The 12,693-nt window shown below is 31.5% G+C and overlaps 1 long non-coding RNA gene across 4 annotated transcripts in view; it reads right to left on the reverse strand.

The window, feature by feature from the left end:
• Positions 1-12,693, reverse strand: part of LOC127976154 (uncharacterized) — a 108,059-nt gene that overhangs the window by 52,285 nt on the left and 43,081 nt on the right. For all 4 annotated transcript variants that reach the window (XR_008157743.1, XR_008157742.1, XR_008157740.1 and 1 more), the window contains exon 3: positions 5,157-5,206. This is a non-coding gene — a long non-coding RNA (uncharacterized LOC127976154). The remainder of the gene's footprint in view (positions 1-5,156; positions 5,207-12,693) is intronic.

A 12,693-nucleotide genomic window follows, 5' to 3' on the forward strand; every position in this document is an offset into this window, starting at 1 on the left:
TGTTGGTAACCAAACAGTTATCATTGCAGCCATTGGCTACCAGCAACTGTTTGGCAACTATCCCTTTAAATTATGACAGTCATATTCATATTTTAAAAACAACTGCAGAACATTTTTTGGAGGTAAACAACAGTATCTTACATACAGTATGATGGCGAGCACTAGAGGTCACTGTAAGAATCCCATAAACATCACAATCACTCAAAGTGCTTTGGAGAAGACCTGCACTTAATGACTGGATCTTCTCGACTGCCATCCTTTCTCTCACACACACACACACACACACACACACACACACACACACACACACAGACTGTGACTCAGCAACAAGCCGATGGATTCTGCCGAGTCACAGACACTCTGTCCAACTCAATCTGCTAGGGGTCAAACACTTCAGTATCTGGTTTTACTTCAAACCATGGTTTCAGATTAGACCAAAACTGTACCTAGACTGTTTTTATACAAAACTGCATTTTAATGGTTTTAAGTTCTTACCAGCCAATATTGATAGCACAAAGCAAATTTAGTTTGAGAGTTGACTCCCACAGCCGATGACATCATCAAAAGATATGAGAAGAGTGTCCTCTTTGCTTATATTAACGTAGATTATATTTATACGTCATTATATGGTTAGTTGCATTCGATTATTTTCATTTAGCAATGTTTTCTTCATACTACCAGGACAAACCTACAACAAACCATTTGAGAACCATTGGTTGAGAGGACAAACATCTATTTTTTTATAATAATAATAATAATAATAATAAATCTGTCATCATTTTCTCACCCTCATGTTGTTCCAAACCTGCATTTCTCAAAAGATCTCTTTATGTTTCACCGAAGACAGAAAGTCATACAGGTTTGGAATCAAATAAGGGTGTGTAAACCATGAACGAATTTTCATTTTTGGGGTGAACTCTCCTTTTGAATCATTGTCAGGTGATAATTTAATGCAAAAATCTAATTCTGATTGAGAGTTTGACAGATGACATCATCAGCAAAAGATACAAGAGTTTTATCCTCATTTCTAAAAGCTTATTTATAATTATAGTTCAATGCATTAGATTTTTATCAGTTTTTCATGCTACCAGAACCAACCTATGATAAACCAGTAGAGAGCCACAGATTTAGAGGAGAAATAGTGTTTTTTTCACTAGAATGCAATGCAGATGATGATGATTTATGCATGCTTTAATGCATAAATACGTAGGTGCAAAATTACTTTAATTACAGGATATTTAATTTTTGATGCATTTGCCAGACGCCTTTATCAAAAGCAATATGCATGCATTCAAAGTATATATATAAATATATATATACAGTATAAAATGCATGCACATACACTACTAAACAATAGTTTCAAGCACTTTTCAGATGGCAAACTGACTAGAAACATCATAAATCACGAAGCACTAAGTGGCAGTCACCCAAGAGAGTGTGTGAGGTGTAAAAATGTAACTTCATCCATGTCTTCTGTCATACACACCACACACACACACACACAGAAAGCGCAGTGTGAACTGTTTTGCAGGCCATCTGGGAAGGATTTATTGTGCAATTTGGTTTATTAGCGCTGTGGTCTTCGGCTAAGTAGCTCGCTCACAATTACAGTCCGAGCGGCGCTACACCTGGCCTCTCCGAACAATAACAAATCCACGAGGGAGGAAACCCCAAATGAATGAAAGGTTATCGCCATCATGCCCTGTTTAGTGCTCACTGCTGAGACGAGCAGGTTTTTTATATCCCTGCGAAAACAAACACCAAAATACTGCCGTGATGCCAAACAGACGGAGTCATTCGGGAATCCATACATGAAGAAAAACATAAGGAGATCGGCCACTTGGAGGAAATTACAAGGTGCTGATAGGCAGATATGCATAGAGACGTCCTTCAGAGCTCGACACAGTGCTTTCTGGAGTTTATTACACTGAAAATGTGCGGTAAATGTATGTCATGCCGTTATATATCCACATCAGTTATGCTAGTTTCACATGATGGCATGACATATTTTAATAACTTGATTTATAATACACACAGCCTTTCACAGAAATTAATGCATGTATAAATCTGCCTGGAAACAGGGTTAGAAAATAAAGATGTGCTTCGGAAATCAATATTTCCCTTCTTTTCAGTCACCAGTTGAACCCTCGCTTAATATGGCAATATCAGAATATGATATTAGCCTCACAGCTAGAAGAATACAGTACTAATCAAATGGAAAGATTGTATTAGAGACCTCATCCAAATCCATATTTTTCAGTAAACGGTAACAGCCAGCATCTGTTGATTTACAGCTGGTTGTGGAAATATGGACCCCAAGTTACCTTTCTTTTTTTTTTTACCTGTTAATACACATTCTATACTTTTATACAGTTATAATATTATTTAATTAATGTATAAATAATTACTTGACACACACACACACACACACACACACACACACATATATATATATATATATATATATATATAGAGAGAGAGAGAGAGAGAGAGAGAGAGAGAGAGAAGTGAGCCAAATGTAGATAATGGACCCTCTTTTTATTCATATTTTGTATTATTATTTTGTATTATTTAATTTATAAATAAATATATTATTTCATATAGACAGATATTTATTTTTATATTATATTATATTTTTATTTTTTTATTGTTTATTTTAAATAAAAAATGTTGTATACAATTTTTAATTTCTCTATTATTTAGACAAAGACAGGCAAATAATAATAATAATAATAAATAATGATTATTATTATTTAATCTATATAGTATACTATACATAAAATAGTTATTTATTTTATATTTGAAATATTAATATCTAATTTTTATTTAACTATAAATATGTCCAGATGACAGTGAACACAAATGTATAAAGCAAGAGCTTGATCATCTGTTGGTGGGACGTTTCCTCTGTTTTCTTCCGCAGGCCGGGGAACAGATGAGGGGCGTCAGAACTTTAAACAGACCTCACTGATCTTCTCAATAAAACGTGGCTCCACAAGCTGCAAGACCCCAGAGCCGTGTCAGAGAAAAGCGTCTTGATTTTGACCTCCTGGTAATAACAGAGTCTGAAATCTTCTGCTGCCGAGAGCGAGCCAGCGCTACACAAATATTTAGTTTGATTCGGCTCGCGTCCGTATACATATTCTGCGTCTATATGACAGATTCAGCCACCGTGAGGGTTTGGCTCTGAGAGGGGAAACACAGAAACACCACACCGAATCGGAGCGTGTAAGGCCGGCTCGCCTGATTTAAGAGCTCTCAGATTCACCGGGCTAAAGGTTAAAACAATGAATGTTAAGAGCTGCTTTACTCCTTTTTGCAGCCGCGGGGTGAAAGGTTAAATCCACCGCAGCGTGTCAAGAGTTTGCTTTGTGACCTCTCAGAGATAATTCTCCCAGCCAGCTTCCAAACGCCAGGCGCCCTCCGAGCAAAAGCAATTATATCTGCAGTCAGCGTGCCAGTAAAGCGCAGGCCGCTTCCCGGTGATATTATTCCCGGGGAATTCTGCTCCGGGACACTCAGTGTTTTGCTTGTGGTAACAGCATGACAAGGTGTAAGCCGGGGAGGAACGCTGTTTATTCCAGCAGTGAAAGCAACTGGCTTCGTAAGCACGGTTATTTACTTAACTCGGCTCAATCCTCATATCGCATTGCAGCGGTCGGACCCGATGCGATCCCTTTCAGGAGACTGGAAAAGCTGAGGAAGCATTTGAAGTAGGTGGTGTTCCCGTTTGAACCGCCTCTGATGATGCTATTTATACTTAATTACAGATTGCAGTAAAACCTTTTTCCAGATGCAAATGTCTCGAGACGTACATGTGCATTAGAGTGTCACGATAGATACCTTTAACTCTAATCAGCGCACACACTTGAACCCAAATCACCTTTGCTGAATCATTATTACTGCTATTAATATATGCAACCATGAGCTATTATGATAAACTATATACTTATATTAAAATAACAAATGGAAACTCTATATAACTTAAAAAATGTTATGGAACTTTTGGAAATGGAAGTTGCTGCTGACTTTATTTCAGTGAAGTCACATATTTCCAGCTGAAATGGAATATTGAATAGAGGGCGGGGTTTATTTGAGAGCTCCTCCTCCCCATCTCATATTAATGATGGAGGGGCGTGGCTCGCCAAAGACGTCAAGCTGACATCATCAGAGAAGGAACACCATTCCACAGCAGAAGCAGATGATCAGATTTTGATTTAGATAATCAAGACACAATATTTTTTTACTTGCACGGGTTATTTGTTCACTTTAAGACTAACAATGTGCAAAATAAATATTGTACATTTTGATTTCATCCGGACTTTAATGGTCTTTTTGTGCAATTTTTTTTTAAATTAGACATTATATACAGATTTTTTTATGTATATTTTAATCAAAATTACAAATTACAAATTAAAAAATCATAAACAGCAGAAAAAAAATTAACAAAATAAAAATCTGAAAGAAAATAATGGAAAATAAAAATTCTCCTGTCTTTTAAAAAATTTTTGTTTTTAAAAACTCTACAGAAATTAAAATAAAAAGGTTTCATTAATTGGTTAATAAATAAATAAAATTAAATAAAATACAGCAGGGACAATAAATAATATCTGAAAGTAATATTCACTTTCAAGTCTGGTTGTTGCTCAATTTTTTTTGTCCTTAAAATAAATGTACACCACCTTATACAAAAAAAAAAAAAAGTTTATAAAAATAAATAAATAATTAAAAACAAATAAAATGCAGTAGGGTAAAATTTATATTTGACAATTATATTCACTTTAATGGCCTCATTGTGCACAATTGTTTTCTCTTCAAAAGACCATACAATACAATTTTAGATTTTTTTACATAAATTAATTCAAATAAAATTAAAGGCATTTTAAGACTAGAAAATAATGTTAAAGGTCATCTTAATGTTTTTACTGTACAAAAAAAAATTATTACATAAAAAAACTTTGCAAATTCTTCAAAATAAAATAACAAATAAAATAAATGAAATAAAAAACGTATGTTAAACTTAGCTTTCTCAACTGACATAATCAAGGCTTTTAAGCAGTGACAATTCACATGTGTATTATATTTGCCTACTATTTATAAGCCATTCCAGAAATCTCTCTAACATCGTGAAAGCTCATGTATTTTGTCTGACTCACGAGGTTGTTGAGCTGGGTGTCCTCCACCAGGGCGGCGGTCTCGAGCAAACCTGAGACACAAATACACAAGCAGTGTGTTTACGCTCCTGACCGACATGTTTCACAATCACCATCTCCATCCCGCAACCCTTATTTTAGTTTAGACAAATAATCTAAAATGGATTTTCTGTTAATGCCATCACAGCAAGCAAATGTGCATAAAATGGCAATTAACACACAGTTAAGCCCTCGGTTGGGTAATAAAAAGGCATAAGCCATTTACAGCAATAGCTGACATTCATTACAGAGGGCTTTAGTATCCAACGCAAGAGCTATTTACAAAATCTGAAGGCTTTTATTCACAGTTTTTCCCACACTGCAGCTGCCAAAGCTTCCCACATCGCAGTGTGCTTAATATCGACACAGCGGTTTCATCCAATAGTAGCACAAACCACCGGACGGCCACAGACTCTCGCCTTTAAAAGAGGAGAAGATGGGAACTTCAACGAAGAGAGAAACGCTTTCGACGGAAGAGGCTTCAGCGAGAAAACTGCATTTCACACAACCATGACAAATGATTTACACTTATATCATTAGCCATTTTCTTCAAGAAGTGGCATAATTCTGGTCGAAAACCACACGTTATGTCTAAAAGAGTTATCATTTTTGAAGTGTTTTCATCATTGGTTTTTATTTAAATGGCTTACTGATTCCCTTCTTTAAACTAGACATTGTTAAACTACTATCCATTAAGTATGAGTATATTTAACCTGGGCAAAAAAGAGAGAAAATACTAGAGCCTAATTGCAATTTTATTTAATTTCTATGGTTCAAAGACACATAAAGCGTTCATGGAATCACCTAGCGCTCAAACTCTGGCTCCGTGCATCTGGTTACTGGATATCTCAACCGAAACCGTCCTCAATTATAACTTTTATTGCGTTCCTGGTTTTTTTCTACTTCTTTCACCTAAGTGCATTTTAATCCAAACGCCTCCCAGAGGAAAAACCATAATTTACTCCAGTGTTGTCAATTATTCCACTCGTTTAGTAGTAAAGAATTTCAGATCAGATCAAATAAAATAACAAATAAAATTGAAATAAAATACATTAAAAAGTGTAATTTAGTCCAGTTGACTAGAATATGACCAGGGCACTAGTAAGACAAGTAAGAACTTCAGCTGAGATCAGGGCATTTTGAAAGAACATTTTCAACACAGAGCCTTAAATATAATAAAATAATGAAAATAAAATAAAATATAAAAATAAAATAAAGTATAATATAATATGTTTGGAATTTCAGCTGAGATCAGGGCATTTTGAAAGACCATTTTCAACACAGCCTTATAAAATAAAATAAAATAAAATAAAATAAAATAAAATGAAATAAAATAAAATAAAATAAAATAAAATAAAATAAAATAAAATAAAATATGTTTAGAACTTCAGCTGAGATCAGGGCATTTTGAAAGAACATTTTCAACACAGAGCCTTAAATATAATAAAATAATGAAAATAAAATAAAATATAAAAATAAAATAAAGTATAATATAATATGTTTGGAATTTCAGCTGAGATCAGGGCATTTTGAAAGACCATTTTCAACACAGCCTTATAAAATAAAATAAAATAAAATAAAATAAAATAAAATAAAATAAAATAAAATAAAATAAAATAAAATAAAATAAAATAAAATAAAATAAAATATGTTTAGAACTTCAGCTGAGATCAGGGCATTTTGAAAGAACATTTTCAACACAGAGCCTTAAATATAATAAAATAATGAAAATAAAATAAAATATAAAAATAAAATAAAGTATAATATAATATGTTTGGAATTTCAGCTGAGATAAAGGCATTTTGAAAGACAATTTTCAACACAGCCTTAAATAAAATAAAATAAAATAAAATAAAATAAAATAAGAATTTCAGCTGAGATAAGGGCATTTTGAAAGACAATTTTCAACACAGCCTTAAATAAAATAAAATAAAATAAAATAAAATAAAATAAAATAAAATAAAATAAAATAAAATCAGTAGAGGTCCATTTTTTTCATCCCAATGTTTTCTTTTGAATACGGTTATTCCAGAAATACATTTGAAAGACTAATACTCTTGATATGTTTCCAGCGTCAACATCAGCAGATATGAATGTGGATTTTTACAGTTTGATAACTTTTATAGAAAAGCTAATATTACTCAATATCTCTAAAATAAGGTCTAGAACCACGCGGCTGGATTTGAATGAATCGTCCCTCTTCATTTGACTTTGACCAGCTAAAGCGAGCTCAGCGTCACGATAAGAATCGCATCCTTTCTCTTTCTAACATCTAAGCGGTCAGGCGGCATCATCCGTTTGCTAAAATAAGCTGAATGTTTGTATAGAGATGTTTACGCGCCTGCGGTGCGCTGACGGCCTCCTCCGCCTCTTTCCATCTATTTGCTTAGAAACAGAGAGAGCAATGTGACTGATGTAAACACATTGATTTGACAGTCCTGACTCCAGAAAACAATCAGTGTTTAAATACAGTGCAGAGATCAGAGATGCTTACAGTAAACATCTGCTCCACGGAGACCCGGGGCCATACACCACTAGCTAGGAGGAGTCTGAAGAAAAAATAATATTTAAAACCAACATCAGCCAGTTTACGTTCTCCATACACATCCCTGGTCTTAATTTGAAAGATTCATCACATGCATGTTATTCTACAGGAAACAAAGTCTTCATAATCTAGGACACAAGCTACTGATTCCTTGTTATTAAACAGCTTTAAAATGTTTTCATTTAGTAAAATTAATGCTGCTGTAATGCAGGTAATGCAGTATTGGTTAACTAAACTGTATACTTTACATATGCATTATTTTAGATATAATATTAATAATCTAAAAACATTTGTTTTTAAAAGTATATTTGTGAATCTTTTGAAAAATCCAAGTTCAAAAAGTTGTATATATATTTTATTTTATATATATATATATATATATATATATATATATATATATATATATATATATATTTTTTTTTTTTTTTTTTTTTTTTTTTTTTTTTTTTTTGTAAATTATTAAACTATGTAAAAAAAATATATATATATATTTTTACATTTTCATTTGACTTTTTATCTAAAATTGTCAATACCGAAACATTTAATATAGTGACTATACTCTTTTTTGGGGGTATCCCATAGTATTGTCATTACTGAAATACGTTTCATTGGTTCATTATTAACAAAAAGTAACACATAATCCTCATATTTGGGGGAAATAATAAACATTTTTGTGCAATATTTTTAGCATTTTAGTGCGAGCGTTAAAATTTTGTAAAGTCGTGTGGTTGCTACCAAAGCATTGCTGTCACTACCGAAAATGTGCTGTCACTTCCCAAACCTGGGATGTTTTGTCAAATATAAAGTATACTGAATATCAACTAAGATGTTAGTTTTTGGTTCAATGCATATTCAAACTAATGAATCCTTAATTTTTAAATTAGTATGATCAACTTTTTTTATTATTATTTTTTTTTAAATACAACTAATCTCATTATTATTAAATTACACTTGAAATATTGTTAAAATTTGAATTATTATTGATTTACCTCTGAAAAAAATAGCAAAAATTATATATTTATGTAGATGCAATGTAGATATAAGCAAAACCTTTATAGGTCAACATAACCCTTCTAATTAAATTATTCTAACTGTGTTTCGGTAGTGAAAATTTGACAAATATTCCAAAACTTTCTGAAAATACAATATGAGAATAAACTGCACACTTGCTAGATGTTTTTTATTAAATAAATAAAATAATTAAATCTAAAAAAATATTGCAACTTTTTATTTAATATTTTCATAAAAAAAAAATATATATATATATATATATATATATATATATATATATATATATATACATATATATATATATATATATATATATATATATATATATATATATATATATATATATATATATATATATATATATATAATTTATATCATATTAAATATGGCAATACTATTAATAATAAATAAAATAATTAAATATAATCTAAATCATATAATAATATGATAATTTAAAATTGTTTTTATTAAATATTTTTATATTAAATTTTACTATAATTACTATTAAATTAAATATGTATATTATAATATTAATATCAATATTATAAAATAGATACATATATTATTAAGCATTACAATATTTTTTCTTTAGCGGTCTAGACATCTATAAATCACACAAAAAAGAGGTTTGTGATGCGTGGTGACTAAAACAACACAACTATTGGGTTTTACTCACTTGATGATGGCATTAGGTTTACATGTAATGATCCTAAATTTTACACATCACAAAATCCCTAAAGTTATTGTTACATGGTTAACCGACACAATTATGATTGTGAATTGATTCAGCAGACGGCTGGTGAAATCTAATTAGGGTTGTAACCAAAGTACGATGTGTTTTATATGAAAACATTTTGTGCTTTCTTTGTTGCATTAAGTCGGCCCTCGGGCCACACACTGCCTTCACGAATGTGGGCAGGGTTTAAAGATAATATTTTCATTTCACAACGCTAGCATATGTTTTTCTTAGGCAGATAAAGAGGCTGGCTTTATCCCCGTTTAATCAGCATCTACTGTTATCCGAACCTAAGCACTGAATCAAGTCTATGAAGCAGTTTCAAGCCCAAGATAAACTGCAGAACAGCAAACGCTCTCGTGGGCCGAGAGACAAGCGTAAGATCCACACTGAGGATGGAGGAAGTTTCTAGACTGTATCGTGCCGTCCTTAAACACCGTCACGCAGTCTGAGCGCCTCACCTGGATCTGACATCACAACACTGAGAGAAAACATCCTCGTAGCCTGGAAACTACTACAGAACTAAAAATAATACGCCTTTTAGACGTCCAGACTACTGACTCAAGTTAACCTGAGTCTTATGCATCAGAAACCTAAAATAATGAGCATATATTTAATAAATAATATAATCATTTAATAAAATACCAATGCATAATATATGAAAAAAATGATTTAATTATTAAAATATAATTACAAAAATATAAAATAATAATTAAAATGTTTTTATTAGTCATCATGAGTAAAGAATTGTTATTATTTTAATTTATTGAGATTTATTCAAATAATATATTATTTTTGTATTACAGTAATATGAATTTGGCAGAAAATTGCAAAAAGTCTAAGCACAAAAAAAAAAAAAACTAATTCAGCAATTGTGCAATGCAAAATATAATTGAATGCTTCTTCTTTTGAATTAATAAGAACCGTTATTAAAACTATGACTATTATTATTAAAATACTTACAGTCACTGTGTAAGCTAATTACTTCATTTGTTTTTTGCAGTAAAGTAAGGAGAATTTGGAAGAGGAAAAATAGGCCAAATTTTGTTCATGCAAAATAAAATGTAACTATTGTTGATAATAGTAATACATATTTTAAATAATCAAAATAATAATCTAAAAAACTATTTTCATCATGCAGAAATGAATTATTTCTTTTACTGTTTGTGCATTACAGTACTGAAAATTTTGTGGATAATTTGTCACATAGTAAAAAAAAAAAAAATTGAATGAAATGTAGACATAATTTAGTGTATGCTAGAAATATGTTTATTAGCCCAGATGTAGTGAGGCTCTGTAGATTCATCTAGACGCTGATTACCAACCAGTGAGAGTCCTGACAGATCACAGCACCAGGAAAGCATCGAAATATTGTGGGTCACTTTAAAGACACCGAATGAGAAAAAAGCCAGTGTTTAGCTACAGTATAAACCGGAAAATCTGAATATTTCCTGTGTATCTAATTTCGGCCTTAGAAACCTTTTAGTCCTTCTCCGGACCGTTCCTTAACACTTTATCCAGGATTTTTCCACTTAGAGCTGTGTGTGTGTGTGTGTGTGTGTGTGTGTGTGTTTCCAGGCTCAGAGGCGTTTATAGTGACAGGGTGGGGTTGAGCTGGACCTGGGCTATTTTCAGACTGCGGGGAGACGGAGAAACAGACGTGAAGTTTGATACAAGAGACACACATTAGTGAGCTGTGAATTACTGCAAAGAGAAAGTCCAGATTATAAAACACACTTGAACAATCTACAGGAAGCTCAGGGGCTTGTTTTTGTCTAAATAATGTGACGTTAATGTGAATCATGCAGCTCTGAAGCTCATGTTATTAATATTTGTGACATTTCGATTGACTGTTGGTCGAACCTGGTTTTTCACTAAAGTCACTGAACTCAAACTTTGGTACACAGAAAGACTAAACATCTACTGTATGCATATGTTCAGATTTGCATGCATATGAATGGAGCACAAAGTCTAGTGTGAGCAGTAGAGGTGAACTTTCATCTCTCGTCTTAAATGAACATTAAACCTCACTGACTGCTTCTTTATGAACACACACACACACACACACACAGTGCTCTGTTTCTGCCTGTCAAACGACACAAAAGCTCTGAATGTGTGTGTAAAAATCAGTAAAGTTACTGGCAGACACTGTCTGCTAAAATAAACAGTTGTGGCAGCTCCAGCTGTAAGTGAAAGCTCAGTTTGTTATTTTGTTCAATGCATTGGCAAGCGTTATCGAGACCTTCAACACTTATTACCCACCGCTTATTTGACTTCGTCCAAACAAATACAACCATTTCATGTGCGATCAGGGAAATATCCACAGTGGACATGTTTCAACGCAGTCAAACAGACATAAATGGGATTAATTATTCTCTCAGACGCTATTTTACATCATTTATGAGCTATCGAACGAGCTTAATAAACGTAGAAATTATAAGATACACTTTAAAAAGTTTAACATGATGCTTTTGAAGAATCATTTAGATTTTTTGATTGAGGACTCTTCTACTCACCAAGGCTATTTGATTAAAAGTACAGGAAAAATGTAATTCTGTGAAATATTATGATGTAAAATAACTTTTTTTCCCCATTTGAATATATTTTAAAATGCAAAGCTGAATTTTCTAATGTTTTCAGCATTAAACAAAGCTGGAAATTCATCATTGCATCACACAAATAAATTAAATGATACAATATATTAACACACAAAGCAGTCATTTAAAACAGTAAAAATATTTCACAATATAAATTAATACACCATGAGATAAAATAAATGAATACATAAATAAATAAATAAATAATTTAATTAATTAATACAGAAAATTTATGAATGAATAAATTCATGAATAAAAAGAAAAATAAGCAATTACAAATTTACAAATGAATAAAAAAAGAAATTAAGTTAATTAAAAATAATAATTTATTAATTAATTAACAAACAGATAAATAAATTAATTAATAAAAAGAAAATGAATGAATTGAATTAATACATGAATAAATAAATATGAATATGAATATGAATATATGAATGAATTAATTAATACTTTAGTAAAAATAAAAACAGGCAAATAAATTAATATAAACACCTAAAATGTATAAATGAATTAATGGATAAATAAAAAAGAAATAAAAAAAGAATAAAAAGGGGGGAATCAATTAATAAATATACCAAAAATGAATGATTGACTGAATGAATGAAACACTCA

This window comes from Carassius gibelio, chromosome B17 (genome assembly GCF_023724105.1).
Source record: "Carassius gibelio isolate Cgi1373 ecotype wild population from Czech Republic chromosome B17, carGib1.2-hapl.c, whole genome shotgun sequence".
Taxonomy (NCBI): domain Eukaryota; kingdom Metazoa; phylum Chordata; class Actinopteri; order Cypriniformes; family Cyprinidae; genus Carassius; species Carassius gibelio.